Source organism: Corvus moneduloides, chromosome 14 (assembly GCF_009650955.1).
Source record: "Corvus moneduloides isolate bCorMon1 chromosome 14, bCorMon1.pri, whole genome shotgun sequence".
NCBI classification, from domain to species: Eukaryota; Metazoa; Chordata; class Aves; order Passeriformes; family Corvidae; genus Corvus; species Corvus moneduloides.
In genome coordinates, this window is record NC_045489.1 from 16012069 (window position 1) to 16030932 (window position 18864).

The 18864-nt window shown below is 41.3% G+C and overlaps 1 protein-coding gene across 5 annotated transcripts in view; it reads right to left on the reverse strand.

Moving 5' to 3' along the window:
* Window positions 1–18864, reverse strand: part of HTR2C (5-hydroxytryptamine receptor 2C) — a 263054-nt gene that overhangs the window by 42048 nt on the left and 202142 nt on the right. The window contains exons 1-2 of one of the 5 annotated variants that reach the window (XM_032124095.1): window positions 7445–7456; window positions 3579–3583 (exon numbers count right to left, since the gene is read on the reverse strand). The exons of the other annotated variants lie outside the window; for them this stretch is intronic. The gene's annotated coding sequence lies outside the window, so the exon portion shown is untranslated. Of the gene's footprint in view, window positions 1–3578; window positions 3584–7444; window positions 7457–18864 lie in introns of those variants that run through there. 5 annotated transcript variants of the gene reach the window in all.

Sequence of the window (18864 nt, forward strand, 5' to 3'; positions counted from 1 at the left end):
TGTACTGGCGGGGCTCTGGGGGGGGCTCACATGCCTTTGGGAGTATTTACCACCATTATACTTGTTAAAAGGAAAAAAACCAAACCTTTCTTGGAGTAAACACAATTATTTTTTCCTTTGAATTAAATGCATTCATCTTTAGCTGTTTTACCCTTCAACGCTCAGAGCACTTTTTCCTGGAGAAAAGCAGCTGCCTGCTGAGAACTTGAGACGTTCCCCGGCCCCCAGCCAGGATCCTGCCTCTCCTGGACAGACTGCAAAGCTCCTGTGCTCTCGTGAATCATTGAGCAAAACTCTGGGACTCACACCCTGAATGTTAACATCATGCATTTGAAATTGGGTAAGAAATCAAGGATTTTCAGTTTAGCCCAAAAAAGGAACCTGAGTTTCAGGCAGACTGAGGATAACACATTAATTTATGGTGAGTCTTGCTGCAAAAAAACCCCAGAAGTACTTAATAGTCAAAAGCAATGCCTTTCAGCAATTCCCTCCCCACAAGAAAAAGAAGAAACCACCAAAGGCACCACAAGCACAAAGGCCATACACAAGAGAGATTTTCTCTTCCCAAACTATTGGCAGTGTCCAGTTCTCCACATCACAATCCCATCTCCTCCATGCCCAGATGAATGCCAACAAGCTGCTAAAGAACAAACATTTTTAAAGAAAAAGTTGATCATTCAGCCTTGACTTTGATGGCAGACATACATCAGGGAAAAAATAAATCTGAAGTCAACTGAACTGAACTGCAAGTACTGCAATTTTTGACAGGAAAACAGTTGCAGATAGTTCACAACTATCTGAGCCAGATAGTCAGCTGACCTAAATTTTTATAGCTCCATGAAGCCCTTTTCAAAATGGCAAATAATTTTAAATTATATAATAGAATACGCAATTTATGCTCAAGAGGGCAGATTTAAGGCTTCATTCTTTACTCTAAACCTTGCATTTCTTGCTATTTGCATCTTTACTATTTTTTATAATCCATTGCCAAATTAATTTTCACTTTTTTTTTTGGAACAGAAGGTTGCTTTAAAATACAGATTTTCATGGCAAACCTGCAAAGGCCACTTTCATTTTAGCGATTCAAGAAAGTCATATTTTTATATTAAGAGAATTCTATATTTTGGGCAGTTGGAACTCATCTTTATATTTGTAGCAGCACTAGGAAACATCTCTATTTCTGTGCAGTTCTATTTTTAAACAGTGTGTGAAAATGCAGAAAGTCCAGTGGAGATGACCAGGGTGATGTGGGAGGAAGCATGTTAAGTACTGGGTTTGGTTCAGCCCAGAGAAAAAGCTTTGAACAGGGAGGTATTTGCTGCCTACATCTACCTGCTGGTACTTACAGAGGAAACAGGGAGACTCTTCCAAAAGCTGGGCAGCAAAACAAGAAGCAATTGTGACAGTGACAGATCTAAGGAAAGGATGTATGAAGTAGGAAAAAAAATAGATAAAACAAATCTCAGTGCAGGCGGTCAGACCAGGGAAGTGGGACACAGAGAGACTATGGGATCCCCATCCTCACAGATGCTCAGAACACAGCTGGCATCTACCCTCAAACACCCCATCCAACCTGGAAGCTAGTTCTGCCTTAAGTACCTCGAGGTTGGACTAGAGACCTTCAAAAAGTCCCTCTCAGATTAAATTATTCTACAATTGTATCAAAATTGTGCTTCTGAGCAAACCTGTCCAGTGTGGGGATGCTTTTGAGCTCCTACCCTTGGATACACCCCCTATGCTTATCCCTACTGCTCAAGCTCAGGATTAGACCAGCACATCCTCTCCCCTTTGGTTCCCCCAAGGCCAGAGATAAAAGTGCACAGCCAGGTGGGAAAACACAGCTGTGAGGACTCCAGTGTGCCTGGTGTAGGATCCAGAGCCCTACAGCTGCACCAGCACGTGCCCATCACACCAGAGAGATGCACAGACCGACGCCAGGTCCTCACCTTCAGACACCCATTGAGGTCACGTGTGTCTGAGGAACTTACAGTTCAAACATATTCTGAAAAGTGGCAGTTTTGGAAAGCCCCAACTCATTTTAGTCACTCAGCAGCATCAGGAAATCTCCTGGTCTTTTGAAAGCAATGCCTGCACTGTCAACACAGAGGCAGCGTTGTCACAGTCACTGCAGTGGGGAAAGAAAAATCAAAACCTAATGATTATTCTGTAGATACCCACTGCAAAGTTAACCAAAGTTGCAATCCAGAGAAGTGGCTATGCCTAATTTGACTATTTTCCTGAGCTATTCTTGAACTTGGGAATATATTATTAGCACTTTGTTTAGAGATTTTCTTTCCAAGGAAGAACTTGATACTCCCTCTTCAGTTTTGCAAGAAATTCTGGAAGCTTTCCCAACAGGTATTGGAGATAAATCAGTGTAAAAAACACTTAATAAAACCTATGGGGAACCTCCCCAAACCCAGCTTTTCACCACTCTTTTTAAATTCTGACACAGAAAATAACTATTTAATTACTTGCAAACTAAAAAGAGTATTTCATTTTTTCACAGCAAGAAGAAAATGGATTTTCTCAGATACAAGCTCAAGTAATGATATTTTGTAGGGTCATAATAATGAATCACTACCATTCTGTCCAAAAGCAAATAGCATCAATTTCCCTCTCTGTATCTTCCCCCATACTGAGTCAGAAAGGCATTAATTTCTTTTCCAGACATTTCAAGGCAATACAAACACACAAAGAGATCTTAATCTACCTTCTGGCGGTAAGACCAGCATCTTTTTTATTTTCCCTTTGTGGAAGAGCACCTGGGAACCTCACAAGAAGATGTAGATACTCTGCCACTCCCTGCAATGATAAACTTGCTCTCTTGGCTCAGACATGCAGAAATACTACAACAGAATAAATCTGAATCTCATCACACACTGTCCTAACTTCTTGGACTGATTACACCCTAGTTGTTCATATTTTCTATGGGTAGGTATAACTCCAAACTTCCTCTCTGGTTTTTTGTTTCTTTTTTTTTTTTCTATAAAACTCGTGTCCCCAGTGGCTGAAATTCAAAGCACATATTAACTCTCTGCAGTTAGTGCATTTATCATGGCAATCCTGACCCTGCTTTCTGGTTGCTTTAATAAATCACATTATTCATGAATCTGGATCATGCAAAGTCCTACTGAATGCAATCAGACCCACATCCCTGAACTGGTAACTGCCCTATTTGTGCAGCTGTGCTCCTGAAAATTCTTACTGAGCTTGACCAGCCCCATAGTCTGAATTGGCTGTAACCTGAATTCAAGCCCTGCCTCTGACTTCTAAGGACCAGCTGGAACACAAGCGACATTCATCTTCTGCCAAACATTTATGCCCTTAATGCAACAGTATCGTGGTATTTGCTCCCTGGCACATGGAGGTTTGAGAGTCCACAGGATCTCCCAAGGCAGCTCTTGTGGTTGTAAGAACCTGGCTTCTGCCTCCACTGCAGTGACATTCCCTCTGTCCCTTTTTAATTCAGCTGCACAATGTGGTAAACATCAAGTGCAACACTGGTGGAAAAGTCTTGCGTGGTAGCTTCTTTATGCTCAGCTTTTCAGGGTTCTTGTAGTAAACTGCTGTTAAACTTTTTCTTGCTCTTTCTAAACATTCTTTCTCTCTAGAAAACCAGTTTTTCGTCTTCTCTGAAATGTTTGGCATGGCAGCTCTTTGTTTACATCATTAAAGTCTGAAAGTAAGCACTTACCCAAAATTAAACATAATAAACCAAAGCACAAAAACACTTAGCTTTTGGTAGCTAACTTTCTTGCAAGTTTTAAAGCCAGGCCTATTTAAAAACCAGAAGACTCCACAACTTTCAGCAGTTTTTGATATACAGTGCTGTACCCCACGTGTGGTTGAATAACTTCATAGCTGTAAGTGCAACCACAGGAAAACACACCTAAATACGCACCTGCTGCTAAATAAAAAATAATCAGTGATTTATTTTCAATTCATGTTTTAGGGGAAATATCACATCCAATATCAATGAGCCTGGCATTCTTTAATGGCTGCGCACACTTTGCAGTAGTAACAGAGAGCAGCAGTCAGTGTGGAAGGAAAAGCAGGAGCATTGAGCAGCTGTGAGTCACAGCCTGAGCGTACACACGGAACACACGCGCCCGTGTTTGGGGGAACGCTGGTGACTCACTCATTACTTATTAAGTAAAATTTCTTAATCAAGCAAGAAATCACTTGATGTTTCTCTCCCAGCTTTCTCTTCGTTCCAGCTCTTTGTGCCTTCTGAAATCACACCATGGGATCCCTCATGTTCTAGAGAAGAAACTGAGATTTACAGGGCAGTGACACGGTGCTCACCCTGCACCTCATCCCACATGAGATCCAGGGAAAAATCTTCCCTTTCCTTTGCATGTGGGCCCTCAGCTCAGGCAGTTTGAGCCCCTGTGCCCTCGCACAGCCTGGTACATCACCAGCACATGGCTGCTCACCATGAGGTTCACATGGCTGAAACAGCTTCTCCCCTAAATCTGTTTTCCCTGTAAGAACCTCAACCTGCAGAACTAATTCAAGGCTCAGGGAGTTCTTTTTTTTTTAATTATAAGATGTTTAATAGAGGCCTCCTCCCTCCTGGTGTACTCTTAATATAGGTTACAGAGTGCCTCTCCTGTCATTGCTGTCTGAGTGTCTTTAAAAAGAATAAATTACAGCATCAAATAAGCCAAGGAAAAGGAAAACAAAGGTCAAAGCCTAATAAACAGTGTGCCTAATGAACTGACAAATGGCTCAGGGCTTTTACTGTAATAGCTTAATTAAATATGTGTTTTCACATATGTGCGTAGTGTCAGAGAAGGGATTATTGAAACATTCATAAGTTAATTGACTTATCTTTATCTCACACATAGCAATAGTTGATACAATAATTACATAGAAAATGTAGCTACTCATAGGAGTTTTTTCCTTTCAATTTTTTTTTTTTTTTTTTCTGGAAAAATTGACCCCTATGGACCCAGAAGAGGATGACTGACAGTATAAATTCAAAAAGCCAACACTTTTCTGATCTAAGTATGTCACAACTGGATATTTTGGTGAATCTGTACTAAGGGAAGCTCTGATGATAAAAGTAGGTAGAAAATAAAATTCTTAAAAACTGGTATTAAAAAAAGCAAAAAAAGACAAAGAAGATAAGACTGAAACAGTTAAAACAACTGGTCTGTGTGATGCCTGCATTTAAAGATAGAAAATGATCCACACAAACCTCTTAGTTTGACCTTAACCAGGCAAATATTCAGAACAGATTTTAAAGGAAAATTTGAGACAGGAAAATGCATGGAAAGTGCTATGAAAGGCAACATGAGTTTCCCAGGTGAACACTGTAAGTCTTGACTTGGCGTCTTGGGATTTTGTTCATCTGTTCTGCAACACCCCATTCTTCAGGGGGAAAAGAAAAAAAAAGAAAAGGCAGTGTATCTAACTCACAGTTCATTAAACCATTTGATATGTTGTCACCAGGGAAGTTATCATGTAAACTCCAGAGAACAAGATGAGCAGAGAAATTGTGAAACTGCCACAGTGTTGGCTGCAAAAGAGATGAAAATGGGTTAGACTGAAAAACCAAATCCTGGTCTGGAAGTAAGGTGTCTGTTGAGGTTGTCGAGGTTTGATCTTGATAGTAAATTGGATTTTTTTGTTTGTTGGTTTGTTTTTTAAATGCTGCCTAACCAAAACATTTACTTTGGGAATTAAATATATTGATAATTCAAAACCAAGATGCAACACCCACATCAGGAAAGGTTGGAACATAACACAGGAAAGGAGAAGAATTTGGCTGTAAGTGATGAGCTTATCAGTCAGAAACAAAGATAATTATTTCAGCATCTGAGCCATATGTAAGCACAAGTGGGACGTGAAAGAGACAAATATAATCCAAGCTACACATAGAGAAAGCAAGGGATTTCTGCATGCTCCATCACTCTAAAATCAAACAAATACCTGCCTCCACCCCCATCACACATTGACTGTTTCATGCCATAAGAAGCCACTTTAACCTGGATGCCTTATTTCACATAAATTCTGCGTTGTGATGCTGCTCCCAGACTAAGCTAGGGGACATATCTGAGCTCTTACACTATAGTAAATCACGAGTATTTTCAATTAAATGACAACGCCCAGGGGCCAGACAGAGCTCAGTACAGTCACTCTTGATTTGCACTAGAAAGCAGGCCAATTGTGTTGAAACATCTTCAATGTGATTAGAAGCAGGCTCTTTATTTAGGGAAATAACTTAATTTTCAAAGCATTTGACAGTTTTAATAGACATCATCTATGAATAAGTCAGGGTGCGTAATATGCCTGGAGCAAGAAGAAAAAGGCTCATTAACTTTGAGAGAATAGACAGATGGGCAATGTTGAGGTAGAGCTCTCACAGCTCCCAAATTATGTAAGCAGAGGAGCGAGGAGTCGGACGCCACGCACACGTGTGCAGGAGTCATTTCCATGGGAGCAAATTGCACTGACACAAACTGTCATCTGTGACATCAATATGTGAGTCAGGGAAAATGAAATGAAGGAGACAAAACATAATGGAAAATACTCCAGTTTCCAGCACGACAGGAAAGACAAAGGAGGTCTGTAAAAGCTGATGTAATTTGGATTAATCTGCTTCTCTTTATGAGCACACAGGTGGAATAAGGATTTTGTGCAATACTATCCCAACTGAGGCATGCTCAGCCTGCAGCAGAGGGAGCAGTCCTGAGGTGCTGAAAAGAGCAGGCAGGTGCTTGGCTGCATTTAACAAAATGATTGGGACCACTCAGAATAATATGGGAATAGGAGAGAAGCTGTAGATAAAATCAGCAACGGTGGAGAAAATATGAATGTTAAAGGCTAACAAAGAAATGTAAAAGACAACCTCTGGTCTCAGTGACAGTCTAAGAAGGAAAACTTGCACTTAGAAATGAAAAAAGTCTGATATTTAGAAATTGCATGATTCAAACAGGATCCAAAGCAGCCACTTCCTTTTTAAAAGGAGTTTTCGTCCTACGTTTACCTAAAATGTGGGTAAAATCTGCCAGGTGCATCAGCAGTGTTTGCCAGACAGGCTGTGGATGCTGCTGTTGTGTGGTCAGAGACCCAAAAGGAGCTGTCCCCATGCAAGCAATGGGTGTCAGGGGACCAGGCTCTCCTTCCAGGGGTCACACCAGCATGGGTATATCAAAGGCAGGGCATCAAATCCACTTGTATTCAGCCCTACTGAGGAAAAATAATGAAACTGTCATAGCAATTTATATATGAATCAGGTAGTGTCTGCATTTTAATGGCTGAAACAAAGACAGCTGAAGTCTAATGGTGTTGATTTTCTCTTGCAAGTGATTACTAAATTGCTTCCACTTTGTCAGCAACGTAATATCTCTGTGAACAGCTCAGTTAAGGAAGTAACAAACCACCAATTGTCAAGTGGAGAAAAACAACACACATCCACAGACACTGAAAGTACGCTTGAAAGAGAAACATTTCTGCTCCTCTGGTAACAACAAGCCCTTCACACGAGGGAAATACTCCATCAGAAACAACAGGGCAAGTCCATCATTCCTGGCTTCTGATCTCCAACCTCTTCAGTATCACCACAAACCAAAATAGTTTGGGTGCTGACACTGTTCATTATAAGTGAATGAGAGTTTTGCTGTGTCCAGTGAGTCAAGGAAAAGCATTTTTGGAGGCAACATTTAAAGCTTTTGAGCAAGGAGTGTGTCCCTTTCTTGCCAAAGTTCAAGCATTCGAACAGTTTGAGGCAGAAATTGTTTTAGTTCATAAGTGCAACTACAGCACACAGCAAGCACTGCACAGAGAGACATCAAATGACGTTGGGGAGCCAGGGAATCAGCAGCACAGAAATCTCTTTGGACACTGAGCCCATTAATTACCTCGCTGATCAGTGTGGGGATGAGGATAATCCCACCACAGCCAGGCTGTGTCTGGGAGTCAGCTCTGTCAGTGCTGAGCTGCATCGAGGGGAGTTTGGGATTCCCAATACACACACTCCTTGTGACAAATAGATACAACTTCTTTGCAGGTTGGGTTAATTAATTATGCTGGCCTGTTGACCTAGTAGCAAACAGGAAAGCCAAGAAGCAAAAGCCCAAAGCCCTGATTCCTGTATTGTGCCCATTTTTTTTGCCCATTTCCTGCACATCCCAGATGAAGGGAGGTCTTATCCCCTGTATCAGCCAACTCAGAACAGTTGCAGGAACAGGGTCCGGGTATATTTGTGCAATAACACAAACATCTCTCTAGTTCTGTGACAGTTAATTATTTCTTCTGTTTTCATTTTCCAAAACCACTACCAATACAAACAAATGGTTGTGGAAATATCTAAAGACAAGTAACAATATTTTAAGCAACTTTACACCAAGCAGTGCAACCACTACAAACACACTTTGATAAATAGTAGTAGTCTAAAATTGAAGCAGTTATGTTATTTCCATTAATTAACAGGCAATAAAAAGCTTCCCTGTGCAGATGACCTAACAAATATCATAGTGTAATTTAAAAATTACACTGGCATTTTTTTTCTCTCACACACATCTGACCCTCAGGCATGATTTGGATTTAAAGGGCAAAAACGTAACTACACAGTGAGGTTGAAATCAGCTTCATCCTCATGGGTCAACAGAAGCATGTCCCATGCTGATGCTGGGAATCAGTCTGTGGGGTTGAAATTGTGCCCTTCAGTCAAGGGGACAAGGCACAGCACCCTGCTGCCACCACTCCTTGCTGTCTCCTTGACAGCTTGGAGGAAGAGTCACTGGACCATCAGTGGCTGATGTGTGAGGTGCACAGTTTTGAACTCATGACTGCAGCTTATAGGGCCTGTAGTGAACTGTCTCAGGAACTCCCAGAAGTAAAACCAAATCCACTCCTTTGATATGTGCCCCTTACTTAAGGCTGAAGAAGGAGGGATGCAGAAGCCCACAATACAGGGCTCACAAACATTTGAACCTTACTGGAGGAAATTTCCTGTGCGGAGTGTGACATAAGCCAGGTTTCTAGTTACAGAGCTAAAGTTTCCATGAGATTGTCTTAGGCAGAACTAGGCCTTGTGCTCTGCTCCAAAATATTACAGACCTCTCAATGTCTTTAAAAACAGTATCTTACTCAAGCACTTTGTTCTGCAAGTCTGAGCTGTCAGAGAACCAAGGAGTTCAGTACACACACTGACACCAAACAGGATGATGTTCTGTGATGGAAAACACCTTTGGGCAAGATCATCAATAAGTGGTGGATAGCAAAAACCGCTGGTGGTGCTGTGCTACTGCACAACACTTCACAAGAGCTTCAAAGAAAGCAAGAAGATCTGGCAAAACAGACCGCTGAACATTATTCCAGACCACTACCAAAACCTGGGAACTCCCATCATTGCACCAGAAAGGGGGACTGGATGAAGACACACACTTTCACCAAAGTGGGGAGCACCATATAAGCTGTTAAAAACCTCAGGGATGGATCAGGCAACCAGCAGTCATTAAACATAGTGGGTAGAAATATCAATTTACAGCTTCTGAGCAAAACTGAGTGTTTTGAACCTAGCTGCAGTCTCAGTGTTTGTCTGTGGGTGTGAGAGCTGTTGAGATAGAAGATACTAGAAACCAAACACCTCTGAAACACTGGAGAAAGTCGCCTGTGCACAGCTGAAGCAAACCAGGAAATCCTCTTGCAGCAGTTTGTATCAATCAAAAATAAGCATGGGACACAAGAGGATCCTGTTTGAGCTGATGGCAAGCACAAACTAAGGCACATTATCTTAAATCTCTTTCATTACTGCCAAGTTTTGAGACTTTACATTTGCTGAAGATCAAGGGATGGTGCAAACATTTTAACCATTGCATACACTGACCTAAGGCACAGAAACTTCACCAAATGCAGGGACCTGAGCCCGACAAAACCAGCAGACAACTCTGCAGAGAAAAGCTCTGAAAGTAAAGAAACATTAATTTAAGCCCACTTTCACTTCCCAGCAAACTGTGTGGGAGGACAGACATTGTTCAAGCACAGAACCAAGGACGAAAGCCCAAAAAAACAACTACCAAAACCTAGAGATTGTAACTTCATTGAGGATTCATAAGGCATAACAATACCAAACAAAAGTTTTTTTCTCTTTGATGCTTCTATAGCATTAAATTCATTTAGAAAACTGAAGCAGATTATACTTTGTGCTTTCCAGATAAAAGCACTATTGTAGTCATTTGGATGCAGAAGGGCTTCATTCTGCCAAAAATATCATTCTCGTGTTGCAGAGCAGAAGCCCTGAAACACGAGACCCAGCTCTGAATGGGAGCAGCCGGTTCATTGAGAAAGCAGGGTGCTGCACTTCCCACCCAGAGCCTGCCCTGAGCTCCAGTGCCAGCAGGGAGAGATCTGCTGCTTCTGTGGTGATTGAGAGAAACCCACCCTGCCCGACAGCTCATGGGAAGGGTCACTTCTCACCCAGCTCCAGAAGAGCTAAGAGGCATCACAGCAACATCTAGGAGTGAAACTGGTAGGGCAGCATAGGAAAGGATGGGAAAACAAGGCTTAGTTCTTAAGAACCAGAGCTGTTTTGGTGGCTTGCTTGTTAAAATAATGCACTTAAAGACATATGAAAAAAGACCAAGGAAAAGCAAGCGTTTACATCAAAGCCAAATGCTCCATTCTGCTTGCTCCCAGGAGAGAAATAGAAATAGCCCCTCACAGATCTGAGTCTCAGCACATAACAGGAAAGATACAGAATAAGCATTTTTTTACAGGAGTAACTGACATACAGGACAAGGCTGAATTTCAATCATAAATTTATTTTTTAAAGATAATAAAGAATTCTTGTAAACAACTTAAAATATTTCTTGCTCTCATTTGCTACTATTTAATATCGAATGAATTCTTTGTACTTCCTTTCTTTGAAGCTGCAAAAGCACAGACCAGCTATGAGAGCTAATGGCAGTGTGAGTTATTCCATCCCTGCTTTCATATTACTCTGGGAAAAATGAAACTAGTCTGGTACTGCAAACTGCCATAGGTTTTCCTCGCAAGTCTTTTAGTGTCTTGTGTCTTGGGTTTTTAAATCCCAGTCCTTTGAGTCAGGAGGTCTCAGGGCAGCAGAGAAAACAAGAAAAATACACCTCCTAAAGGCTTCAGAAACAGAAAGGGGGAAAAAATACATATATATAAATAAGCAAGGTGTGTTATCTTCTGAATTTTCTGATCTGGGCACTTGACTCATGTTTCTAAAAGTTGTCTTAAGGCCAGTGACTTTGTACTCAACAACTTCTGTCAGAGACTTTTAAAAAGCTCCACATCCAGAACACTTTTTTTTTTTAATGTATTTACAGAGCATAACAGAAATATTATATGAGCCAAAGTCCATAGAGCCTGAGTAAACCCACAGGTTATCCCTCCTAAAAGAGGAATGTGTTTGACTTTCACCAGCCTTTTGCCTACAGATGTTGTGTCAGGAGTCAGCTGAACATGTTTCCTTACTAGTGAGATCACCTCATTTTGGAGAAAAAATAAATCTTTGCTGTCAGCATCACAACAGAAATTAAGGAAGCCAAAATAAAAATTATGGACACACAGAAGAAAGGAAACCCTCCAGATCCTAACCTGTACTTCAGGACCACCAATACTGCACTGACAAATAACAGCACTGCACTATTTTACCCCAACAGGCACCTCCCTGATCACTCTTCACCCAGAGGTGAACACCTGATTACACTGTTATTTGTCTGACCTTCTTTGTGAAGTCAGAAAATAGAGGCCCTCAGTGATACAAACTGTACACAAAGAATACATGAGCAAAGCTATAATCCTAAGCAATTCTGGGCAAGACAAGGACTTGAAAGAATTTAACAAACGTTTTCTTATTTAGATAAATGTTATTTAGAAAATCTCTTTATCAATACAGGTGAAAAGAAGCACATTTGCTGTGGTACACCTCACACAGAGCCGTCAAACACAAAGCCATACATACCCCTGTGTGCCCGCTGTGATGATTTTTATGAGCTTTAACCTGATTTTTGAGTAACAACAGCTGTGCACTTAACCATCTCCTCTTCCTGCCATGCTTCAACATGCCTCACTTGCAGAGCTGATACAGTGATAACAACAAACCATCAGGGAATTCCTGAATTCTTCCATTACTCCTGCCAGGACATCCATTATTTTATGAGTTGGTGGGGGTTTTTTTTTGTTTTTCCTTTGGTGCTCTTGAGGTTTTCCACAGAATACCAAGCTCTGTGCTGTTTTTTGTGATCTAAGAACAGACCCTGCCTGCCCTACCAGAAAGCCTTGTCATGCAAAACTAAGATTTCTTCACAATTTATCAACATCCAGCTCAGGCTGGAAGGTAATAAGCTTTTCTGTACATGTATGTAAGTACATATGCACAAATATATATATATACAATCCATGCAAGATTTTGATCTAAATCCTCTTGTCATTAATAAATAACTCAGTAATAATTTCTTTTTCTAAAAAAAAAATCTAGGGGGCAAAAGAAAAAAGGAATGAGATTAACAATAGACTTCTGGGTTTGGGGCATTTTTCTTATCACAATCTCTGCCTCAAATCCCTGTTGTTTCTATAAGGACCTTGCCACCTTCCTGGAAAAGGGCTTGGGAAGAATTCAATGCCGAGCACCATTTTTCTATGTGACTTCATAAAAAGTAACTTCCACCCTTCCTTTTCCCAGTGACAGCTGTATCTTGGAGCAACACTAGGTTCTTTCCAAAACAAATGTGGCACAGCTGCTATGATTTATCTTCACAGCTCATAGCTTAGAGTTACAGACAGAAAATACACTTAACAAGGGAACATTTCCACTGTGTGTTCCTGCATGCTGGAAGAGTTTCCTCAGTTGGAGGGAGGATGCTGCAAACTGCCTGAAAAGTTTGGAGCAGCACTACCAAGTGACTAAACCCACATTATGTTTCTCTACAAAATTTGGAGAACTCTATCTAATTTTGGTGAGTTCTCCAGCTTCTACAGCAGGAAGAGTTTCTTTTTGCCCTAGGCAGAGGAAAAGGCTTTTGCAAGTGTGAATAAACCAACAGAGAGCTGCTGGAAGGTTTGGTTGGGCTTTTCTAAGAAATTACCTCGTAAAATCCCTGCAGTACATGTCCCAGGTTCAGAAGATTTCATAAAACAAGAGTCAGAAAAGGAGCAGCTCTTGCACATAACTTTCCCCTGGGCCCTGGCACAGGCTGCTCTTCAGGGGTGTCAGCACCACTCCAGCCTCTCACCCGCAGCTTTGCTCACCACGTTTGCTTGCAAATGATAAGATGTAAGGAAGGAAATAATTATTACTGTAGCTGGTTGGGAATAGTTCCACAAACTTATTTCTAGTTGAGGTTTCCAGTTTACATAAGCCTTTAAACATTTTTACACATTCTGAGATTTAGCTGAGGAAAAAAATAGATGGACTCCTGAAAAACAGCTGTGGGCTAGAAGAGCTCTTTCCATCTAGCACTGGTTGTGTTATTGGGCTAGCAGTGAACGAGAGAGACACCATGTTACTCTCTGGATCCAACAGCTTCTTCTATCACACGAAGATATAAATGTGTGAACGTCAACCACATGGAACACAAGTTCTTTGTTTTTCTTTCCCTAATGAACTGTGCAAAAAATGCAACATAATTATGCCTCCCAAAGAAACTACTATGCTATCAGAGATACTAAAAAAGCTCTGTTCTTTGGCTGGCACCCATCTCTGCAAATGCTGTCACAACAGACTCCAAACTGTCACTTCAGCAACTGCCCCTCACGGGAAAAACATATTTCTTCTAATTAGGCAAAATTCTAACTCCGCATCTGAAGAGTATAATTTGATCTTTTCTCTAGAAACTCATTAACCACTTCAGTTTAATTATTAACATTTGCATTAATAACTCACTGAATTAACTACTCATTGTGTGAGTGCAGCTCCTGCTTTGGCAGGATGGTGCTCTGTGGACATTGCACCAGGGAGGTGCTGTGGGCCACGTCCACCTCTGAATGTTAGAGAGATGCAGTTCCTACCTCTGGGTCTGCCATCAGCTCACTCAATGGCTTTGGGCAGATTATCTCTTTTCCTTTCCCTTTCCTTTCTACATCTAAGACAGTCAAGCCATGAGCTGTGACTTCTCCCCATTCTCCTCCTTCACTGCCTCCAGGATGAATAAAGTGCCCAATAGAAGGACACCAAGGTCATCACTGCAATAAAATAACTGCTGGCAGGGGTGGAAGGTATCAGTACTCAGCTCCTGATGCTGGGTCTGGCAACACAAATCTCCCAAAATGAGAAAAAAGAAATAAAAAACTTCACGCCTAGGTACTGTTTAATGCCACAGTTATTCATGCTGGGGCTCCTGCGGGGCCCAGAACAGCAAGAAACCTGCTGAAAGCCCTAGGGGTTCTGAGATAAACTGAAACGACGCTGATTCCTTGATGGAAACCTTTCATAGTAGTAGGAACCCATGATTTATTCAGTAAGAAACAGGTGTTCAAGCAGTGCTGTAAACACTGAACACACAGACACATGCTTGCACCTGGCCTCAGCTATAAAATGAGATGACTTACAAATCCAGGGCACAGTGGGGTGATGCACAGTACAGATGTTCAAGTGCAGAAATGTATCTTCAGAAAGCTCTTTCCTCACAAAAGCTCCACAATTTGAATTGGGGAGGGGAGGGAAGGGAAAGGACAATAAGCACACGCACACAGACAAACAACTAACTTCTACTTTTGGTTTAAATCACATGGGTATGTACATTCAACACTTTTCTCTAAAGTAAAGGTTCCACAGGTGCTGGAGAGGATGAAAGTTTGGTAAGAAAGTTTCACAGGTATGTAGGCTTGGCAGAAAGATCTCTGAATGTAGAAACTGAGGATGGGATAGAAATGAAAGCAAGTTTTGATAGAGAGTAAAAGATGTTTTGCTGAAACACTGACCACTGAATAACGGAACAGGCAAAGGTTGGAGATGAGTTGGAAGGAGATTTTTAGGAGTAGGAGAAAGGTATGTGACTACAAACAAAGACATGTTTTTCACCAAGTAAGTCTCAAGAAGAGCATAAGTAAATAGAAAACATGTTTTTACCAAAAAGAGAGATATCGCAGGCAAACAAGAAATGTCGATGTAGCAAGAAGAAGAGATGTCTGAGAATTTTCCACTGAAAGCTTAAATTGTAACTTACTCTTGTGATTGGATAATAATGACTGTAATATGGTGATGGTAGTAGCTATGATAGGCTGTAGGCAAATGTAAAGGTATTGTGTATGGAGCTTATTGGTTGTTACGTATTAAGATACTCTGCAAAGAAAAGTATAAAATGCTTTGTAACTTGAACAGAAAGGGGCTTCAGGTATGCCCACAGCTGGAGCTGGCAGCTGTGGGGCTGGCTCTGGATACCCACTCCCTGAAACGCTGGGACTTGGCCTATGCAATAACAGCTTTCAAGAGAGCTGTCTGAAGTCCAGACATCCTTCAGGAACATTTCTCCTATACACAGGTCTTTGTCAGGTTACTTCCCACAACATTTATGGGTGAGTTCCTCCATGTTAAGGATTTCCAGAATCCTTTTAAATTCCCCAGCTAGTATTTGCTACAGTGTTTTGGATATGCAGTAATATGTGAACCTGCTCAGGAAACTGAAGGGCTCCAGCACCAGTTCTCTGCTATTTGGATACTAATTCAGACATTTTTTGCTTCACAGCAAAGGAATGTAACGGAAGTTACTTTTTGTTATGAGATTTGACACACTTAAGCAGCCTTAAAAAAACCCCAGCAAACAATCAGTGCCATAAAGGACCTAGCTGAAAAAATAAACCTTCCCAAATTCCCAGTGCCATAAGATATTTTCAGTTGAATAAAGGCATAAACTTACACAAGAGCTTCTACATAAACTGCAGTATCAGTCTGCCTGAGACTCTGGTGCTTTTGTTATTTCTGCAGTTGGTAAATTCAAGCGTAACAATTTCTGAAGTCCTTCGGATTTTACAAACAGGTATGACTGACAGCCTCTAAATGCTCTGCTTTTCATAACAACCATGATTGACAGCCCTTTGGTGCATAGCCCAATCAGCCTAACAGTGTTATTGTTCTCTAATAATTACCTGGTAAGTTTTTTTTCAATGTGTTGCTGTTAGTTATGGCTCAACTAAGAGTCCTCCAAACTTTCCAAAAGTTTATTTAACCTGCACTGATTTGGGGCTGTCTTTCTGTGGTAGCACTGGGATTACACACACTGGTTCCCAAGGTGCACAGGCTGTCACTCTGCCTGTAAGTGATGCTTTCCCTGGCAAACAGAACATGCCAGAGCCCCAAAAATGTGACAATCCATGTGTCATTTTGGCACATATCAATCACAAAGTTTTTGTACAAAGAGAAATGTTTCTTAATGTAATAATCCCTGGAGCATAAAGAATACAGCTCACAGTTTGCGCGCATCCAGGGCCAGAGCCTCGCGTGGGATGCGTGCCTGGAGCTGAACTCAGCTCAGAACAGTTTACTACTTCCAAGCTGCTCAAGATGGCAACTTGTTTAACCTCTGCTGAAAGCAATAATTGAGATTTTTCTGCTACAGGGAGATCATCCTCAAGAAACACTCAGCCAGGGAAACTGACTTGTGTGAATTACATGAAGAAAATCATGATCTGCTAGGGTCCCTTTTCTGGTATCTACACAATAAATTTCTGAAATTGGAAAGTGTGGGTTTTTTTCATCTCACTCTTGATTTTCAGATAGGATGGGAGCAGGAAGGAAGTAACAAAATGAAAACCCACATTGCTTCAGATTTCTGAAACCTTGTGAATACTTTTTTTCTTGAGTATGTTGAAAAACGTGACAAAGGCCACCTACCTTGCAAGAAAGGCAAAAGAAAAATTTCTATCAGAGGACTATTGAAAACATATTATTATGTATTTAGTTACTCTTAAAAGGACCAATTAAAAAAAAGAAAAGCCTTAAAGAAGGAAACATGCTCTGGGTTTCTCCAAACACTTCCAGTTTTGCTACAAGGGTACTGAAAAAGCAAGTAGGTATCGGAAGGAGAGAGATGGGACTTTGCTTTTCAAAACCAGAACTGTGGAACTTGAGCACTGCTTTGTAGTTCACTTGTTGGGTCCCCTTTTCAAGAAATAGTTTGAAGTTTGGCCTCTACACCAAGGTACACTATGCATCACCAAACAGCCTACAGACCCAGGGTGTGGATTTGCACGTATAATGCTGTAATGTAGAGGGGTTTGTGCATATTTACTGCAAATGGAAGCAAGTACACATAGACTGTAGAGCCAAATGGGCTAATTCTGCTCATAAACATTTGCTCACAGAGATTTAGGGGCTACCTTGGGGCCAATTGAACAGTTAGACCATTATTATTTGTTAATTTACTTTTCAGTACTTCTGAATTTTACCCACACATTTACAGAACTGGCCATTTCCATAATGTATTACCCATGGCCCTGACCACAATCTCTAATTATCTACAGAGCTCGTTTCATTATTGAGTATTTTTCCCACCCTGTAAACATACTGGGCATTTTCTTAAATTTAGTTTTGGGTTGACAAATTGTGTAGAGAACAATAGTGAACAAATGAATCATTGCAGTGACAGCACACTGCTCACTACAGGCTGAGGAAATAACTCATTGCATACTAGATACAAAGCAGAGGACAAAAAATTCAGCCATCTGTAGCTTATACTAACATTATGAGCAAGAGCTAAAAACAGCTTCCCACAGATCTTAAGTCAATGGTAGCTCTGACACCTTTTTTCAAGGACTTTCAGGATGCCTTACTGAGTCGTCACCTCAACACCCTGCAATCCCTCACCTCCAGCTTGGGCTCAGACACTGCAGTGCATTCATTCAGGTTGTTTTGGCACCTAAAGCTCAGTTCTTCCATATGCACAAAAGCTCTGCTTGCTCACCAAAACACAGGTCAGAGAACAGAATAATCACTGTGCAGGTAAAACCTTTTAGGAGTCCAGAGAGGGTGGGGAGGACACATGTGAAACACCTGGGCCCCACTGCCAGGAGCAGGTGAGAAGTTTCCAAACAGATGAGAGCAACATCCTTCTCTGCTGTCTAAGGCACAGCAATGTGTGGGAAAGAGGCACTGTAAAAACAGCAGAGGTGCTGGTTTGCAGGGAGTTTCTCACAGATCCAACACTTTAAAAATCATTATAGCAATGGGATTTCTTCTGGTGTTTCATGTAACATTCACAGATATTTCTGCAGCACAGGCCTTTCTGCCCTGCCAGGCAACAATGTGATGGATCCTGTCATTCCTGCACTTCACAGATCAAGCTGTAGTGGGCTGGCCCTGGCTGGATGCCAGACACCCTCCACAGCCTCTCTATCTCTCCCCTCCACAGCTGGACAGGAGAGAGAAAATATAACAAAGGGTTCATGAGTTAAGGACAGAGAGAGAGCTTAGCCTTGAGGTAATTCTGCTGCACAGAAGAGTGAGATGAAGGAAGTACTTCATACATTTTCAGGTTTAGAAATGAGGATCAGAAGCCACATCAACAGCCAACCCTTCACAGACAACCAGCTGCCCACAAACAAGCTGAAGAAAATCCTGCAGGTGAAGTGTAGCAGCATCTAACAACAGCTCATATCCAGCAGCTACACAACCACAGTGTGTGCTGTACTTGAGATACCAAACTAAGAGAAATTAATGCTGGTTTGAGGTTTCTTCTCTGACGTGGGTGGGACAAACTTTCCTTCCATTTTTGCTGTGTTTCAATTCATTTGCCTCATCTTGCTCTCACCAGCTCTACAATGCAATCCCCAAAATCCCAGACAAAAATCCAGAGAATAATCAATAAGATAAATTTATTCTTTCTTATTCAATACAAGTTACTGATTCATCTAAGTTTATTTGATATTTTCATGGTCCTCAGAGAA